This window comes from Martes martes, assembly GCF_963455335.1.
Source record: "Martes martes genome assembly, chromosome: 2".
Lineage (NCBI taxonomy): Eukaryota > Metazoa > Chordata > Mammalia > Carnivora > Mustelidae > Martes > Martes martes.
Genome location: NC_137889.1, coordinates 20,259,991 through 20,273,882, shown reverse-complemented (window position 1 = coordinate 20,273,882; position 13,892 = coordinate 20,259,991). Strand labels below are relative to the sequence as shown.

Here is a 13,892-nt window from a genome sequence, read left to right as displayed (position 1 = left end):
ATGTGTATTTCCAAAAATATGTTTGCACTTTATAATAATTCAGTTTTATTTTACATTATGTTCACATCATAGAAGTTGGTCACTAGTCATCATCAGTTGAACACTGGAGGATAAAAATCAAAGGAGGATAAATTGAAAAGTTGAACAGGAAGTAATATTAATGGGTAGGGCTTGTTTTGTTTTATATATTTTTTTCGATAGTCTCCCTCAGTCACAAGTGATCATGTTTGGGAAACCCAAAATAGCTGCTGTGTGGTCCTATAGTATAAGCATGATAAGAAGGTCTATAATTCCATGTCTGTAACATTATCTCAGTAAAACATTAATAGCAATTGGATATTAAATAATTGGAATGTCATTGTTCTAAATATTTTAAAATCTGCTTAGAGTCACAATCATATGCTACATCTAAGATCTCCTATATCATCATAATTCTCCTTGTTTAATGACTCAGTAAATTTTGGAGAATAAATTCACTCCCAGGAACTGCTAACTTTTATTGTCAAAATCATTGACTCATCTTGGATATATTCATTCCATTTATCAAGAATCAGTGACATATCCATATCCAAATTACATAGAAACCTTAATTACAATCTGTAATTTCTCATTTTTCTGTCTTTCTTCATTACTTCTTCAAAGCTGAGAGTCATGGATGCCTTAAGTAAGTTTTACTATATAGTAATAAGACAGTGTCATTTGCAAGAAATTCAACAAAATGATATTATCACTTAGTGCTGGTTTGCTTTTCATAATTCACATTCTGAGGATTAAACGCCACATAAAATAAAAACAATTAGAGGCAGCTTCTGCAACAGAGTTGACTTTTTTGGCTCCTTCTGAGGTCTGAGGGGCTTGCCTTCATTGCCCAAGGGGATTTACCAGACAGCCAGTCAGGGAGTGGGAGTACTGAATGGCAGACGTGCTTCTTTACTGGTTCTCTGCCTTTTGTAGTGGCTGTCAATAAGCTATATACACTCAAATTTGGTTTTTTTTTTTAAAGATAAGAAAAGATATGCTTGGCGAGAACAATTTGGCATTAAGATTCTTTAACGAGAATATTTTTCTTTGATTTGTTTTCTCAGGATTTTGAGTCAGTATACACTAATAATAAAGTCCATATGATGAAACAACCATTTTTTTAAATACCGCAAGTTTATAAAGAGATAAAAAATTAAAATGTACATATATATATAATTACATAAAAAGTAATACATTCTATATCCATACGAAAGCTATTTGTATCCTACATAATGATTAATTAAACCACACTGAACTTCCTGGTGGTAAAGGTGTAAAAAGAAATGTGACTAATGACATGATCCTACTATGTTTAAGGAGAAACATCTGAACTTTTTATGGAAAACCAGAGTTTTCCTCTCACATGCCCTGAACAAAATGGACACGTTGTTTAATAGAAACTGGATGAAATAGTGTACACTATTTTTAGCAACTCTCCACCCAAAGAAGCACCAGCCTGCCAACACTATGGTCTGGTGCTTTAAGGAAAGTTCAGAGCGTGACCACAAAGTGCACGGATAAAGTAATTGTGAAGCAAGGAACAGAACATGTTTGCCAGTTCAGTTTAATTCAGGGATAAAAATTTAGGCTGGTATTCCTATTAAGTATTCCTTCTGATGTATACTTTCACCTGGGCTTGTCATTGGTCAGATGAAGTGAGAACCCAAAATGCTAGTGTTTGTGACTGGGTCTCCTCAGTTCAGAAGTGAAGTGAACTGATGATAAAATTGGTAACCTTTAGTAAAAACTGAAGATCCTAAGACTGTTAACTGTGTCGATGCTCCTCTGGCCACCTCCATATATTTCTGGTATCCAAAACAGGCAGACAGGCACACACACACACACACACACACACACACACACACACACACAGAGCACATGGGCTACCCCATAGAATTGGTGTAAGGAAAGTACTAGGAAAAAAAGCTGGCATAAGACTTAAATAAACATTTTGAGTCAGTGACTACACGCTGAAGGATTGACTGAGACATCAGCATTTTATCCAATGCAATATGCTACAAGGTAATTAGAGTCTAGAAGCTTTTCTAAAAATATTTGCTGTCACCTATCACAGTAAAATAAATCTTCAGTAATGCAAGCAGTGAATAAAATCGCATGATCTCTAAAGTGAATCACATAATTTAATCACATAATTTTAACAATAACTATGTTACTATTAAGAATTTATTTTACAATAGTGTTTATTAGATTGATTAAGCCATGAGAATTTTCTAATGTTCCTCAAATTAAAGTTAATCTATATACCCAAAGATTTCACAATGCCTGTCACAAAACATTCTTGCTAGAAAGGCACTTTGAATTATGACTATTAAGAAATGTTATAGATAACCAAACAACATCAGAACATAAGCTTAGTGAAAATTATTTTCAAAATATGTGGATTTTACACTAACACTGATATTATGAGGATAATCATGTGATTTATATATCAAAATGTTCTAGAAGAATATATTCACCTAGAAATCATACTTTAATAAGAAAGTAGTTTTAGAAAGGAATTATATTTTAATAGTTAAGAGCATGGATTCTGGGACCAGCTAAATCCCAAACCTGGCACTTCCCAGCACTATGACCGGGTTACTCAGGGCATTCTCCATACTCCAGGCTTTCATGCAGATAACATGAGTGTCCCTCTCATACAGTAGATGTGAGACTTGAGTAAGTGAACAGATGTGAAGTACTTGGAAAACTTCACATATATTGGAACACTTTAGTATACTCTAATTATTATAATTTTCATTAGATCTGTATGTAACTAATTCTGTACAATTGGCCACACTTCTTGGATTTACTTATCTATGAAATGAGTATTATGCTAGGTTATCTCTGTAGTTGTTTCCTGAATGTAAAATCTATTTTACCTTTAGAGATGGCCCATTAAATTCCCCACTATTCACTAGTCCTGTAAAATGACATCTGATTTGATTTTTTTACATCTTAGCCACAAATTATAAGTACATTATTTTTCACTTAAAATGAGGAATATAAATAAGCACAACTAGCTCAGCATCATTATTCTTATTATTTCACCAAATTTTGGCTTATAAAAAGATATTTTATGACGTTTAATCCACAAATTAATTCAACAAGTCCAATAAGTTTGTTTTTGTCAAAACTAAACATCAGCATGTTTTGTCCCTAAATAAATGGAGAAAAATGTAGATGAGGGTTTTGTAATAAATATTTAATGACCCCTAAAGTGACATGTAATCTTGCGTTAAAGCAATTACTGTGAACACCTGGGAATCACTTAATTGACTGCAGATGGTGTAGGACATATAAAAAGTAGAAGGTTACAGATTATTCTCACGTACCAAATTTATGTTTTTTGTCATTGACTAATTTTTTTAACATAAAGAATGCTGTAATAGTCTGGGACAACTTAATAAGAATGAATATTTTAGGTAAAAGAGGCTGTGCAAATCTGGGAGAATAGATCAATGAAACACTTAGGTTGAGTATGGCACACGCATTTTAAATGATTAAATGCATTGTTGATATTTCAGAGCTCATTGTTAAATTAACTAAGCTAATACTAATTAATCAATTTGAGAAAATAGTACGTCGAAGTAGATGACTGTGCTATTGGGAGAAGGCTGGCATTCATAAAAATTAGGACCCTTAATCTGTATAACTCAGGTGTAATAAGAATTACAGTGTCTGAAGAAAAGACACATGTTTTGTCTTTTAGTGCGCATGTTTTGAAAAGTTTCATCATAGGAGTATTTCATTTTTTAAAAATATTTATTCATTTGAGAGAGAGAGCACATTAGGACAGAATAGGGGGCGAGAAGGAGAGGTGGAGGGAGAGAATCTTGATCGGACTCCCCACTGAGCGGGGAGCCCAACGTGGGGCTCTGTCTTGTAACTGCGAGATCATGACCTGAGCTGAAATCAAAAATCGGATGCTCAAAGGACTGAGCCACAAAGGCACTCCTCAAAGGATTATTTCATATCATTGTCTGAACATCCTGAATCAGTTTACCACTTTTGTGGTGTTACTGTTTGTTATTGCCTTAAAAACAGAAAAATGCATTGTCTCAAATATTCAATTAAACTTATTTGTAGTGTAAGACATGCAGAATCAAAGAATACTAAGGATTTTGCTTCCTGGAGCCTAGACCAAATTCTGAAATAGATGGTTTAGCTAGTCATTTCCAACCCTTGCTAGCTCCCATCCTCCTTCTTCTAGGTACTCCATGCCCTAGTCTGGGATCAACCGTTATACTTCTATGAGGCCAGCTCCATTTAAGAGTGCTCTGTGTTATGGTTCTAAAGACCATCCCTGCAGGGTGTTGGCCTCTACTTCTCAAGACCATGAGTAGCTAACCCACTAAAGTAATCAGTGGATACTAATGCTTTGATTGATATGAAAACATCTTGAACTTTCTCCCCTTCCAGGCAACATACATGTTTCAAACTAAGATCTTTGGTAATAATGCCTATAGGTGTCAAAGAAATACATCTGATCTTAAGTACTTAAGAATGAGGGAAATAGGATAAAGTGAGAAATGGTGGTTCCATTGAGGCATTTTAAAAGTGCCATACTCCTCAATCTTAGCTCTACCTAAGCCAGCCCATCTCTTTATATGATGATTAAAGGAGATAATACAGATTTTTTCAGTAAGTTTAATGCAAGAACTCATTAAGTATTTCTAACTGTATAACACAGAGGAAAACCGTAAAAACATGAATAACCATTTTATTAAGTCTGTGATTATATAAAGTTATTCAAAATATGCTATGACTAGCTCACTGTTTAAATTTTAGTATTAAGGTTTTAATAAAATGAAAATTATATATTACAGAGTTTGTGATGAATAAAATTAGGATAAACAAAATAGGAATAGAGTGGTTTCTAACTTCATATTTTTTTTAAAGATTTTATTTATTTATTTGACAGATACAGATCACAAGTAGGCAGAGAGGCAGGCAGAGAGAGAGAGACAGAGAGGAGGAAGCAGGCTCCCTGCTGAGCAGAGAGCCCGATGTGGGGCTCGATCCCAGAACCCTGAGATCATGATCTGAGCTGAAGGCAGAGGCTTTAACCCACTGAGCCACCCAGGCGCCCCTAACTTCATATTTTTTACACTTAATTAGCATTATAGCTATATGACTTACCTGAAATCAATGACTCTTTAATTTATACACTGGACTGACCTTTGTTTTTAAAGAGGCTCCCTTTGTGGAACCTCAGAATTTTAGGTGCGTTTGAGTTTTATACATAATTGACTTATTGAACATGAAGTTTTCTGTTGGTCTTAATAAGAAACTTATCTTTGGAAATTTGGTTAATGGGGCATACTGTTCACAAATGTAAGGTTATGGGACTAATTATCAAAAAACATCTGGTGGTAGGAAACTAAATAAAATTTAGGGGTTCATATGTATGCAGAAGATCATTTACTTCAGTATCAGGAGCCCTAGATGAGGTCTCAGTCAAGCCCATAACTATAGAGCAATGCTAATTGCCTGGTCATGGAATAGAGGAGATATACCAGGGAGGGCCATTACCTATGATGGTCTAGGTCTGTTAACTACATTAGCTTTTTTCTTTTGTCTCACTTTGGATTAAGTGTCTAATCTTATGTGTAGTTTTGGAGAAATTACAAGTCAGATAATGCATAATCAGAAAAAGAAACCTGGTGGGAATAGAAAATTGAGTAGAGGAAGAAGGAGAAATGAAGAGCAGTTCTTCTGTTTCCAAGTATTTATTGGACTACTGACAACATACTCCTCATAATGAGGAAACAGTATTACCAAAATCTCTTAAGACTACTTTGAAGTTGCTATCAATCCCTTAATCAGCATTCTCTGGTTAAAGTGTATAATCAGCTCTGGGTCCACTTGCAACGTTTTCCCACGATATTATCTTTAGATATTTTGTCATATATTTGCCTGAAATTACGAATATCTCATTCTATACATTCCCTTCATGTATTGATCTAATTTTGCCATGGTTTGTTTTAAGTCTTCCATTCTGAGATCACATGTCTGCTGCTTTGTTTTCTAAATGCTCACAAACACATCAGTCTAATGCATTTTAATATTCCATCCTCTATACCTTTCCCTTTAAAGAATTAGAGCATATTAATAACTCATAACTTTTGGAAACTATGTACTCTCATGTCATAACATTCAGAAAAAAATCTCATTTCTAATCTTACATTGCTTTTGCCAATCTTTATCATTTTATAAAGATTACTGAAAGTAACTCATAACCCGTCATGTCAGTTTTTTGGGAGGGTCAATAGGGCAGGTGGTTCTAAAAGAATAATTTGTCTTCCTAAGTTCTCAATATTGGATTTCCTTATTCTCCACACCCAAAAGCTCATTTCTTACACATTTTGAACCTTTTTAAAATGAATCAGTGAATTTATCAACAACCTGGGCCACATTGGAGAATTGTGGGTAAATATATGTGGAGAATAAAGCCTTCAATATTATTTACTAAGACATTAATCATACATATTTTCACATTAAAAGCTCTGAGAAGTCATAAACCATAATAATTACAATTACTAAAATAAAAGGTATAGACAATACCAAGTGCTAGAATGGATGTAGAGGTACTAGAATTGTCGTACACTGCTGCTGCTGGGAACGCAAAACGATATGGCCACTCTGAAAAAGTTCACTTATTTCCTATTTAGCCATAACCTGGAAATATTGCAGGTCTGTTTCTAGACTACTATAGTTAAGTTGAATATGGCAATAAAGCAAGTCAAACAAGTGTCCTGGTTTCCCAGTACAGATAAAAGTTATGTTTATTTTGTAGTTTATTAAGTGTGCAATAGCATGTCTAAAAAAAAGTGTACATACCTTAATTTAAAAAGTACTTTAGTTTAAAAAAAGTCTTTTATTGATAAAAAAATACTAATACTAATCATATGAGCTTTCAGTGAGTCATAATCTTTTTGCTGATGGAAGGTTTTTTCTTGATGTTGATGACTGCTGAATGATGTGTGCTGATTGCCAAAGGTTAAGGTGGCAATTTCTTAAAATAAGACAACAATGAAGTTTCATCCTTTTGTGAAGGATTTCTCTGTACCATGTGATGCTGTTTGATAGCATTTTACCCACAGTAGAGCTTCTTTCAAAACTGGAGTCAATCTTCACAAACCCTGCTCCTGTTTTATCAACCAAGTTTATGGAATAGTCTAAATCCATTGTTGTCATTTCAGCAATTTTCACAGCCTCTTCATCAGATGTACCTTCCCTCTCCAGAAACCATCCATAAAAAGCAACTCCTCATCCATTCAAGTTTGATCCCATCTTCAGGCTTCACTTCTAATCCTCGTTTCCTTGCTGTTTCTACTACATCTGCAGTTACTTCTTTCCACTGAAGTCTTGAAACCCTCAAAGTCATCCATAAGGGTTGGAATCAATTTCCAAACCCCTGTTAATGTTGGTATTTGGACTTCTTCCCATGAATCACAAAGGCTCTTAATGGCATCTAGATAGGTGAAAACTTTCTGAAAGGTTTTCAATTTACTTGGCCCAGATCCATCAGCATCACTATGTATGGCCGCTACAGCCTTACAAAATATCTTTCTTAAATAATGAGACTTAAAGTTGAAATTACTCCTTGATCCACAGGTGCAGAGTGGATGTAGTGTTAGCAGGCATGAAAACAACATTAATGTCATTGTACATCTCCCGTCACAGGTCTTGGGTCATGATGTGCATTGTCAATGAGCAGTATTATTTTGAAAGAAATCTTTTGTTTCTAAGCGGTAGGTCTCAACAGTGTGCTTAAAGTATCCAGTAAACTATGTGGTAAACGGATGTGCTGAAACCCAGGCTTTGTTCTTTTTATAGAGCACAGGCAGAATAGATTTAGTATAATTCTTAGGAACCCTAGGATTTTCAGAATGGTAAATGAGCATTGGCTTCCACTTAAAGCCACCAGCTACATCAGCCCCCAACAAGAGATAGATTTAGTCTTTCCTTTGAAGCTTTGAAGCCAGGTATTGACTTCTCCCTTTCATATCTAGATATGAAAGTCCAAGATGGTGTCTTCTTCCAATAGAAGGCTCTTTCTTCTATACCGAAAATCTGTTGTTGAATATAGCTGCCTTCATAAATTATCTTAGTTAGATCTTCTAGTTAACTTGCTGCTTCCCTTGTACTTTTGTGTTATGGAGATGGCCTTTTTCTTTAAGCCCCATAAACCAGCCTCTGCTAGCTTCCAACTTTTCTTCTACAGCTTCCTCACATCTCTTGGCCTTCATAGAACTGAAGAGAGTTAGGGCCTCATTCTGGATTAGCTTTTGCCTTAAGGGAATATCGTGACTGATTTGATCTTCTGTCCAGACCCCACTAAAACTTTCTCCATATCAGAAAGAAGGCTGTTTTGCTTTCTTATCATTCATGTGTTCACTGGAGTAGCACTTTTTTTTTTTAAGATTTTATTTGTTTATCTGAGGGAGAGAGAATGAGTAAGAGAGAGAGCATGAGAGTGGGGAGTGTCAGAGGGAGAAGCAGACTCCCTGCAGAGCAGGGAGCCCAATGAGGGACTCAATCCTGGGATTCCAGGATCATGACCTGAGCCAAAGGCAGTCACTCAACCAACTGAGCCACCTGTGAGCCTCTGAAGTAGCATTTTTAATTTCCTTCAAGAACTTTTCCTTTGCCTTCACAACTTGGCTAACTGGTGCAAGAGGCCTAGCTTTCAGCCTTTCTCCACTTTGAACATGCCTTCCTCACTAAGCTTCGTCATTAAAGGTTTTGATTTAAAGTGAAAGACATGTGGTTTTTTCTTTGTAACACTTGGAGACCACAGTAGGTTATTAACTGGCTGAATTTCAATATTGTTCTACCTCAGGGAATAGAGAGGCTTGAGAAGAAGGAGAAAGATGGTAGAATGGCCCATCAGTGGACCAGTTAGAACACATGCATTTATTAAGTTCTTCATAGAAATGGGCATGGCTTGTGGCACCCCAAAACAATTACAGTAGTAACATCAAAGATCCCTGATCACAGATTACCATAACAAATATAATGATAATGGAGAAGTTTGAAATATGGTGAGAATTATCAAAATGTGACAGAGACACACAGTAAGTAAATGCTGTTTGAAAAATGGTGCTGATAGGCTTGCACCTGAAGCAGGGTTGCCACAGTTATTCAATTTGTAAAGAAGGCAATACCTGCAAAATGCAATAAAATGAAACCCAACAAAATGCGGTATGCCCGTAAAGTTAATAAGCTCACACAGATATTAAGTTACTCGAGGAAACTTTTGCTAAGTCTTTGGTAAATGTCTAGCTACATATCTTTTTCAGGTATCAGAAAATGTATAATAAATGGTCATTTGCTGCCAAGATACTTACTGATTTTATTGAAATAACTGAATCCTTCTTATTGATATATATGATAATGAGATTAGTTTCATCTGTTTTTATGTCATCTATAGTCTTTACCTAAGTTGTATGATATGCTTCTTTAACATATCGAACATATGTGGTTAACTTCCAAATCTACCCCTTTAACATTTCCTGTCTTCTTCTTCAAGCCCAAGAAACTAACCAACTTTTTTGGCCATCTACCTGCAGACCATACTGGTCTCCAACTCAACATAAATTTACCACTGGGTACTCTCAAGAGGCTAACAAATAATATATATCTGCTCAGTTTTTAGTTTTAAAAGATGGTGGTAGTTAAGTTTCCTTTCAACCCTATCCTGCATATTTGTAGAGTTATTTTTTTTTAATTTAATGGAACAGATCAACTTACCTTTAAAAATTGGCTCCTGTTTCTGTTTTCTCATCCATAGTAAGCTGATCATTTGAAATAGTCCATAACTGTTCTTTGAATGCAACACTAAATAGGTCACCTCTGCTTTTGAATAACCTCCTTAAAGCTCAATGAAAATAGAAATTATCTATGGTATTTGTTGAAATCATGTTGATAACAAAGGGAACAAGATGAGTGCAAACAATGTGAGACCTCTGAAAATTAAACATACTCCACTAAATAAAGTTTATGGTGCTTAAGAGTAAGTAATTTCGAAGGAAAAATGTGTTTTGAATATAAAAGGAAGAGATGCTTCAAAGCTGATTTAGTGTCAAATAGAAGTTCATGAGGTCATTGGCTGAGCATAGAAAATGAACACCAAATGTGCCTCTTCAAAATAAACCAAAGAATTTTCCTTACATGCAGAATATTTAATGGATTAAGGAAAATGTTGGTAAGGTCACAGTATAAGTAACAAGAATAGATCATTTTGAAAGAGAATCTCATAAGTGCTTCAATGAAAGAATATTATATGACATTAGAAATAACTTAATGATGACTGTGATCTTAAATGGGCTTTTTGGCCTCCTTCCATCCTCTCTATATCAAGTCTCTTCCCTCCACTGGTAATTTTGTAATTTTCATGGTAACATTATAAGACCTTTTCTGTGTCAGAATCTCAGTAGATCTAAATTTATACTTTTTCTTTCTTTTTGTGTAGCAAACATAATCAGAGGAACCAAAATAAATGCCATTTTAGTGTAATCGAGCTTTGGCATATAATTATATTTCAAGAAACATGAAGCTACATAACATATAGTACAGACTGATCCTGAGTTTTGGCACAAAGCCAGGGAAGGCACAATTAGGAAGTTTAAAAACTTTTCCAAATCACTCTTCCTCTATATCTCTAGCCTTTGGAGCTGGAGATATTTCCTCTGCATGTGCTACAAGGTATATACCCACCACAGTCCCTAGTACTGTCTTATCTGTTGACAAGAATACTAAAACTTACTAAACTATTACCATTGATTCTATTCTGTCCTTGGTATTTCCATCCCCTGGTATATCTATGAATGTATTAAAGTAACAATTAATAATCTACTTTGTCAGGAAAAATCATTTGCATATGGAAGAACTAGGTTTAAACTTGACAAGTTTGCCAGGTTCATATTGTATCCTTTTCAATGTCAATACAAAATCTTGGGATATTATTTGTGATGAAGAGTCACTTTAAAAGTTTGAGCTCAGAGTGGCACAATAATATTAAAGGCATGCTTTCTGATATAAATTAGAAACAAATGGATGAATGGGAACAAACAAGTGCAGTGTGTCTAGAGGATGAAAGTGTATTTTTAACATATGTCTTAGTTTGGGTTTCCTGGAAACAACGATGACCAGTGCAAAGTATATAGGAGAGGGATTTTGAGAGAACACCTGAAAGAGAATGAGGAAGGTGGGAACACAGAACTGGGGAGGGGAAGCAGCAGACTCTGAATGTTCTATAAATAAGGCCTCAGCTGATCCTCAGAGGATGATCTCTGGAACCCAACTGCTTCTGAGAGCTCAGCATGTGTTCAAAGGGTCCTGGAAAGCAGAAAAGAATCAGAGTGAAGACCATGAGCCCTGGATCCAGACTACATGAGTTTAAATTGCTTGCTACCACTTACCAGCCGTGTGATTTGGGCAAGTTAGTTAACCTCTCTGTGCCTGAGTTTCCTGACTGTAAAATGAATATAATGATAATATTTTGCCTTGCACAGTTATTTTGGTAATGGAATTTATGTTAGTCAAGTTTCTGGCATGTTTTAAACATGATAGAAGTTTTCTATTGTTTTTAGTGGTACTAGAAGTAGTTTCTTAATGGGAGAATAGGCAGAAGATAATCTTCATTCAGAATTACCCTAATTTACGTTGGATAATGTGGATGATCACTCAAGGTAACATTTAATTGTAGCATCTTAAGGTTATTAAGTGTTACCACTTGATTTATCGCCATAGGCTGCGGCTTCCATGTGTCATGACATTCCTGAGATTACTGCTGGGCGATAAGCACAATTAAATTACCCGTAGCATCTGGCCCTTTAACCAGTCACTGACAGGACATTAAGGTTTTGTATTTGTTCCCTTTTAGTGTTCTGACATTCCAACAGCTCATTAATTTTGGTAAAAATATACTATGCTTGATGTGAATGCTTTATATAAACATAAAGATAAATAGTGAATACAATGCCTTTTATTAATTGCATTATTTTGCATTGATACTTATTTAATATCTACATTAAGAAAATCTGAACTCTATAATATTCATTTTTATTTATGGAAGTTATCAGTTCTCCCCAGAGTTCACTTACAAATGTAAGGCAATTCTAATGAAAATTCTAAAGATATTTTACAACCTGATGAAATATCTCCAAAAAATATTTAAATGAAAAGCCAAAAGAATTGAGTATGAATATATCAAGTATTATAAGCATAATAATTAGTAGTTTGGGATTAGAAAGATCAACAACAATAGAACAGGATATGAAACCAAGAAAGATACCACGTATCTACAGTAGTTCAGTATAAGAAATCCTTTCCAAACAATGAAGGTATGAGAGGGGTATTACTTATTAAATAAATGAAGTTAACATAATTGTTCAACAGTTTGGAGGCAAAAGTTAAACCTCTATGTCTTTATACAAGAACTGATCATGGTGTAAATATTCTATTTTAAATTTGAAACGAACAGTGGAAAAATACATCAGAAGAGCTATCTGACCGTGTTCGGGAAGGTCTGCCAAAGTAGAGTCTACATCAGAAGCTACAGAAGAAAAGATTTATTGATTGGCATGTGAGAAAGTTAAAATTCTTCTGAGGGCCAATATTCTCATCAACAAAACTGAAGTACTCTATATATCAGCTTAAGTACCGTCTCAGTTGAACTTCTGGAGGCTCCCAGTAGCTGGCACTAGGGATTTCAGTGTCTTTGAGATTCCTGTTGTTGGCATACATTTTCTCCAATCTCTTCTGGTTTTGAGTCCTTCCTGGTTGGAATCCACACTGGATCAACTAACTATGGGACTACATAGTTGTTGTTAAGAATTTAATCGATCAATGTAAAGCATTAAATCGATCAGTGTAAAGCATGGTACATGATACCTACTAAGTAGAAACCGCTCTGTGCTAGCCATTGCTGTCATTATTCTTATACCAGTGAATTAGTTCAATAGTTTTATTATTGAACAAGTACTAATTGGGTGCCACCGTATATCAGGGACTGTGCTAGGAATGGAGAAGCAATGGTTAGCAGATACAACAATGGTTGTTCCTAGCAGGAACTGCAGATGTTAATCAATCATAAAATCACATCTAAATGTGATCAGTGCAAAGAAAGCATTTAGTAATACATAGATGGTCTATCAACATATTCTATCCCAGTTCAGAACTACCATTTTGCTAGCAGTTGACCAGATCCTCTACACCAGGTTTTACACCTCCCCCCCCCATACACACACAATGACACATGCACATAAGACATTGCTTATACACACACTACCTTATGGGAAGAAAACTGCATTTTCATTTGTTTGCCTTTTTTTCCCTTCAAAGGTCCCAGCCTCTTTATTTTATGAGCTCCCTCTTCTTGGGCTTCTTCTTGAAATTCAATTTTCTGTTCTACAGTAGGCAGACCAAATGAATTCTTTACTTCTACTTGATTCTTGACCTCCCTGCCCATGGCCAAATGCTAATGAATATATTATCTTAACCATTACAACATCCACACCAACATAAGATAAATTATACAGATGTGTTTTCCTTTTTGTTTCCCACAACTTGAGATGATAGAAATGGCCACTTTGTTTCTTTATAATCAGATTAAGGAAACTTTCTTCTTTACCTACTTTGCACCTTTTTTAAATGAATAATTAGTGGATTTTAAATGTTCTGAAATACTTTTTACTCATCTATTGAAAGAAGATACTTATTCTGCCTTTATTCTACCAGTGAGTGAATTACATTGATTTTTTAAACTCTTATTTTGAGATAATTAGAGTCACAGGACATTGCATAGAAGTGTACAAAGAGATCCCATATATAGGTATATATAGTGTTCTATATATGCCTTT

General features: G+C 35.0%; 1 protein-coding gene across 2 annotated transcripts in view; it reads left to right on the top strand.

Annotated features, from left to right (window-relative positions):
* The window catches only part of SGCZ (sarcoglycan zeta), a gene marked incomplete at both ends in the record, with an annotated part of 464,568 nt that overhangs the window by 343,024 nt on the left and 107,652 nt on the right, over positions 1-13,892 (top strand). The window lies entirely within an intron of this gene.